Here is a 6,226-nt window from a genome sequence, read left to right on the forward strand (position 1 = left end):
TCTGTCTGTTGAATATAAAACTAGAGCCTGGAGGCAACTAGTTTACCAGAACCTCTAAAACTCCACCTGGCCAATTCAATAACGTCCCCATAAAACCTTAACAGCTTTTACACTTAAGTTTTTGTATAGATTAAATAACAATCGTGTTAATCAGTCAGCTTTGGAGGAAGTAGATTTTTTTTCTTCGGGATAGAGCCAGCTTGGCTAGCTTTTCCCCCAGAGTCGCTATGCTGGGATAGACTAACTGTCCATGCACACAATTTTTTGTTTCTTTATATTGTGCAAAGTAACTGGATTATTATTGCAGCCCTGTCCCCTGACTAGAGTCTCAAACTCTGTGTAATTAGACTGCATTATTCATTAACATACATACTGGACCCTGGGAGGTCTTTAAACTACACAAGACAATTGTAAAGAGAGAGAAGAAAACACAACATGTGACTAAAATGTGTCTTTTCTGATAAATGTTGTCCAAAGCCCTACAAAGGATGTCCTCACTGTGCGCTCACAGCTTCAGTGGCTGGAGGCTGGAGGAATCTGCTGCTCTTTGTTTGCATGCAGCATCAGGTATGAGTGTGTTAAGGGGACTTCACAGGGGCCGTGAGAGTCCCTTTATCACCCAGCCACCGTGGCTTCAGGATGTCAATGGCTGAAAACCCAGTGGGTTGTGAATAGGGAGGCTGACAGGACAAATGGTGCACTGCAGGCTGGAATGTTGGGGGAGATGAATCAACAATAGGGACAAAATAATGTAGTGCAAACAGTGCAGCACCCTAAAGACGCAGGCCATTTCCATTGTGCAAGGTTTCATTTTGTATTTCACGGCCAAACCTACAGGTGCAGGTCTCGTTTTACACTTTGAGTCATATGGATAATATTACATTTTTACATTTGTCTTCCTCTGAGCCGAGGACGGGTGGAGCATCACTCTCACCATATTCACTCCTCTAAATAAGGCCTTGATGAGAGTTTTGGATTTAGTTCAAAGAGAGGGACAGATGTTCCCTGAGGCCAGATGAACTGGAAACCGGGCGACATCTGGATCCAGAGCAGGTAACCCGCCTTTGATATCGGAAGAACCTTTCGTCTGCAGGTAGCTGGCCTTGGCAGACAAGACGAGGCCAGCTCGATCTTAGGCCAATCCGCTGCCAGGGCACTGTGCTCCTGCGACTTTCCCAGGGTCTGAGCAGACACAAGACGATCATATATATATATGCATCCATGACTCACATCACGTTACATATGCAGCAATGATGGAGTTAGCATGGCCCAAGATGAAAAGTGATTTGCGAGGAGGCCTTCAGAGCGTGACGTCATTTTGCGCGCTCGGCTGTGATCTGCTGCTCTTCTCCCGACTTAATCCTTGTCACTTCGTTTGTTGGACTTTCTTTTCCCCAGTAATTTTTTTATTACTTGGGGGAAATATCCACACACTGTCTCTTGAGCAACATGATTTACTCTTGCTCATACTGTACAAGCAACAGTTTCCCCCTGTGGGTTTGCGCTCCATTATAAACTGCAAGAGGGGCTGAGGTTATGCTGATGAGAAACATCTGTAGCTAAAGCTTGCTCAGTTAAAGCAACATGAAAAATAGCACTTGGACAACTTTTGACCACCTGCCTGAGCATATACACACTTCAGATACAAGCGGCCTGCAGAGAGAACTACAGCAAAGTGGGGCTCTGAGACAGTAAGTCTTACTTATACATACTCAGAACTAAATTTCACTATGACGTCCTTTTTCCCTCCTACAACACGTTCAGGTTTTCCACAAAGTATTCTCTGTGCGTGAGTGTAATGGATTTGTCCGTTTTAATTTCACCCGCCTGCAGTGGTTTCCAAGTGGCAGTTTTGCTTTAGCGTGTTGTCGTTGAGACTTTTCCAAAGCAAACGTTCCAGTCATTAATTCCGTTGCCATGTTTCTGTGCGAGGGATCGCCTAACCAACCACCTCTGTGTGTTGTGGTCTAATTAAAGAAGCGTTCGAACACGATCTGATGAGGGAAAGTGTTTGGATACACAGGGGAGGAGATGAGGCATGGCAATCACAGCCGAAGAAAAGAATCGCATTCTTTGACGTAGTTAGCATGTCCTTCGCACTCACCCTGCTGCCAAGTTAAAAGCATTTCTGAGAGCATGATTAAAGCTTTCGTGCAGCGCTACGTTTGAGCGCAGCGTATGCATGTCTTTGGGCAGAGGGTCATGATGAAGCAGGACTGGAATGCTTGCTATTGTTTTACAGGAATGCTGTTCCCTTGCTGTTCACATCTGACACTGAAACGAGGACGAGTTGCTATTTCTGGTGGAGCACAGCTCCGAGTCACTGTCAGCTCTAACAGGGAAGTCAAGACATAAGTGAAAACGGACACATCGACACATTGTGCTGCAGCTTCTGATTTTATAGCTAAAGATGCAGTTTGACATTTTGCAAAGTAAACTTGTTCACACTCTTGCAGAGAAGTAGCTAAGTCTTGAATAACGCTTAAGTATGTAGTTGCAATAACTAGGCATTAAAAACTGCAAATAGTGCCTCGGCTAGCACAGCTCAGTCCAAAGACAATAAAATATACAGGCCCATGCAGGAAAAGGAAGTGTTGAAATTTGTGCCATTATTAGGGAGGAAAGAAGCCAGTGCACCTGGATGAGAAATAGTTCTTATTGTCACCTCACCATAATGTTTTTTTAACTCCAATGTTTTTATGGTTTAAAAAGGACATCTAACTTGTTGAGTTGTACCTTTGGACAGAGCCAAGTTGACTGTTTCCTCTTAATGTCTGTGTCTTTTTTATGTATTTATGCCAAGCCAATATTACACCAACTGCTACAGGTAACTCTGGGGCTTATCACACAATGTCTTTGTTAGATTGTAAACATTTAACCCAGTTAGTTATGACACTAAAGACTTTAATATGACATACAGTCGCCATTACCGACCTGGCTGAAGGTCCTCATCGTTTAAACATTATATCGTCTGAGTTGAAAACTACAAGCTAACCTGCGAGTCACTTCCACTTCTTTTCTTCTATTTTTAACAATGTCCTGCAATTGGTCCAAAAGTCCAACCCCATTGCACATTGCAACATGTTATTATGCTTCGGACTCCAGACCAAGGTAGGTGCCCTTATTTACTTCATTAGCTTAGAATCTGTGGCTGTCACAGATTCAGCAGTGGTACTGATCTGCTATAACTTTCTGCAAGAAAGCATATACCTTCCAATATTTTTTTTGAACATGTTAATTATACAAAATCTGTTTAATGTATCTTTTTTCCACAAGAACCTTACACAAACCAGATGCCATTTCAAAAGAAGGAAAGCCCTCCATAACTTAGAATAAATCAGAAACGTCTCCACTGAGGTTAATAATGAGATCATTTATTGGAAAGCTTCCTCTCCGGCTCAAAAGCAAATATAATATATGGCTTGCATTATTTGAATATATTCAGCACATACAAGCTCTTGTAAAATATTAATAGAATCTTCTGTCAGAATCAAACCATTTTTAACCATCACCAACCTCCTGCTCCACTCCACGATTCTAATTCTGGGTAAACAGAAGAGGGAAATTATTGTTTGTCCTTGTGAAATTGGTTATATTTTCTTTGGAGGGATACCCGACAAGTATGAAGCTGTGTGGGTACGGACAGAGCAAGTGGAGAGAAAGAGAGAGGTTGTCCGTACAGTGAAGAGGCTTTTCCAGTGAGGAGTTTGTCTTGAATAATTACATTTACAGTACGTGTTCTTACCTATTTTTAAAAGGGGTGTTTTCCATGCTTCCATTCCTGTGGCTATTATGTGAAATCACATCTCCTGTTCCGTCTGAAATCTTGTAACGCGTTGTACCCACAAACCCTTTTTTAAAAGGAGATTGGTTTTGTATTTCAATTCCCCTCGACACTGTCTTTGTGTGCTTATGCAGTCTTGATGTGTGGAATGTATTGTGTGACATTTTCAGTTTTCCATGGCTTATTGCTCTCTCATTGTGGCATGAAGGGTCTCTAGTGTTGGTCTGTTGGCTGCAGCCCTGGTGGTCTTCTCGGCAAGAAAAGTGTCGCGTACCCGCCATTGTCAACTGCCACCCCCACCCCCTCAACCACAGACACCTTTACTGGCTACATGTCATGCAACCCACCAAATGTTTATGCACGATTCCTCCAGAGAGGGTTCACAACCATCTTTGTGACTCCAACCGCTGCCTCTTGAGAGCAAGAGGCTCGGTGCATTCCTGCGGCGGCTGGTCATTGAGTTGTCTCCATTGAGGCGGGAGAGCATGAGTCCAGCTCTCCGTCTTCCTACTGATGGATGAGCTGTCTGACTTTATCTGAGCAGGACGGACGCTGCGTTGGCTGGGGCCCAGAGATTGTCACTCCTGACTGCTTTATCAGGGTCTGACTTATAGAGCTGTCATCCTCTTAGAGCAAGGTTCCCAGGCACTTCGTCCAGCCACCCCCCCCTCCTGTCTGTCACGCTGCCACCCAGGGACCTTGGCCTGCTTTCCTGCTTGACTGGCCCGACGCCTGCTTCACACCCACCCAGGGACAGATACATTGATTCATCAGCTCCACCCTTGGGTGTAAGGCAGCCTGTTGCAAGAGCCTCACACTTGCCAAGTGGTATTAACTCCTGATGAGGTGTGGCTGTTCTTATTTTAGAAATACATAGGCTTAAGGGTCAATAAACTATGTTTCCATTATACTTTCACAAGATGTCCACTTGTGTCTTATCCTTCTCGTTTTGTGCATTTGAACATTACTGCCGATGGGCCTCTGTATCTCTCATTCACACAACCAGTCCTGAATGAAAAGAAAAAAGCAATTTTTCTCTTGAAGGTTTAGCCCTTGTTTGAGCTTGCCATGAAACCACAGCAGAGTTCTTTCCTTATTCTCACTTTGATGGGCCATCGGAGAGCTTGGGGGGGAAGCCAAGTGAAGTCTGGGGCCTCTTGCACATTCTGATGTTTTGTTTCAAACAGAGCAGCTTTTGTTCCACTGTCAGAGAGGGAGCGCTCCGCAGTGTGTCGGCGTGTGTTTAGTAACCACAAACACACAGCATGTGTTTATTTTTCTTATTTAGTTTTCACCACAGTTAAATAGACACAGTTAGGCATGTGTGTTCATACAGTTCTATCAGTCCAGAAATTATGGAATATTATGTGTTCGTGTCGTCAAGGGGACAGGGTTAACATCCGGATGACTTCCAGCATGAGACAAGAGGTTGAAAGATCAGATAGAGAATAACATCTTCAGATCTCACCTCTGACTCGGCCGTGACAAACAATGACAGCTTCAAGACAAATCCAACAATAACAGGGAAACAAATTCATCTCTTCTCAGTGTATCTGCTTGAGCTGGAACAAGCATAACTAGGCAATTAAATAAATGTAACAATGATATGTTTGTTTGTAACTACAGTAGTGGCATGTGTAATGTCCCTAACCATTGGATTGTCCTGCAATGTGGTTCTCACATTCATGTCTCCGTCAGGGTGCATTGTCATAACTTTAATGATCCCATGGCTTTCCACATCATCAGGTCACATTTTCAATCTGTTCAGTACTTTGATTTATGACTAAATATCTGCAAAACTAATGAGATTCACCAACAATGAACAAATAAAGTAGTGTTCAGAGCAGGGGCGGAGGAACTCAGGCCTCTGGGCCATTATGGTTTGTGAGACAATTTGTTTCTGCCCATATCCGAATTCCAGATGATTCATTAATACAAAAAAAATACTCTCAAAACTGCAATAATGTTTTTGCAGTAAAATAAGATATTAGAGGTGGTTTCTTCTGGCTGTGTGTGTGTTCTCTTAAGTGTGTTAGCAAGCATCGTTCCAACTGTTAGAAAAGAAAAGTAGAAGTCCATGTACTTGCATTGATGAAATAGGCCAATCTCACTTGTTATTACACCTCCGAACATGTGGCTTCACTCAACCTATCATCATCTGTCCTCAGCCTGAATATCAGATTATCAACTATGTCAGCTAACCCTGGGTTTTCTCAGCTGCGAACACCTTCGCATGGAACAGACAGTCATTACTAATTAGCAACATTGTCAAAACTAATGTAATTTTCTTAAATAAATTCTAATACATGTTGGTAAATGTGGTTACATCTACTATCTTAATTCAAGAAAGTGAAATGTAAATATGATTTGAAAACTAGGATTGTAAATAACCTCTATAAATAACATCACTTAGACCAATTATAAACCCAGATTATTTGAATT

Source organism: Platichthys flesus, chromosome 2 (genome assembly GCF_949316205.1).
Source record: "Platichthys flesus chromosome 2, fPlaFle2.1, whole genome shotgun sequence".
NCBI lineage: Eukaryota > Metazoa > Chordata > Actinopteri > Pleuronectiformes > Pleuronectidae > Platichthys > Platichthys flesus.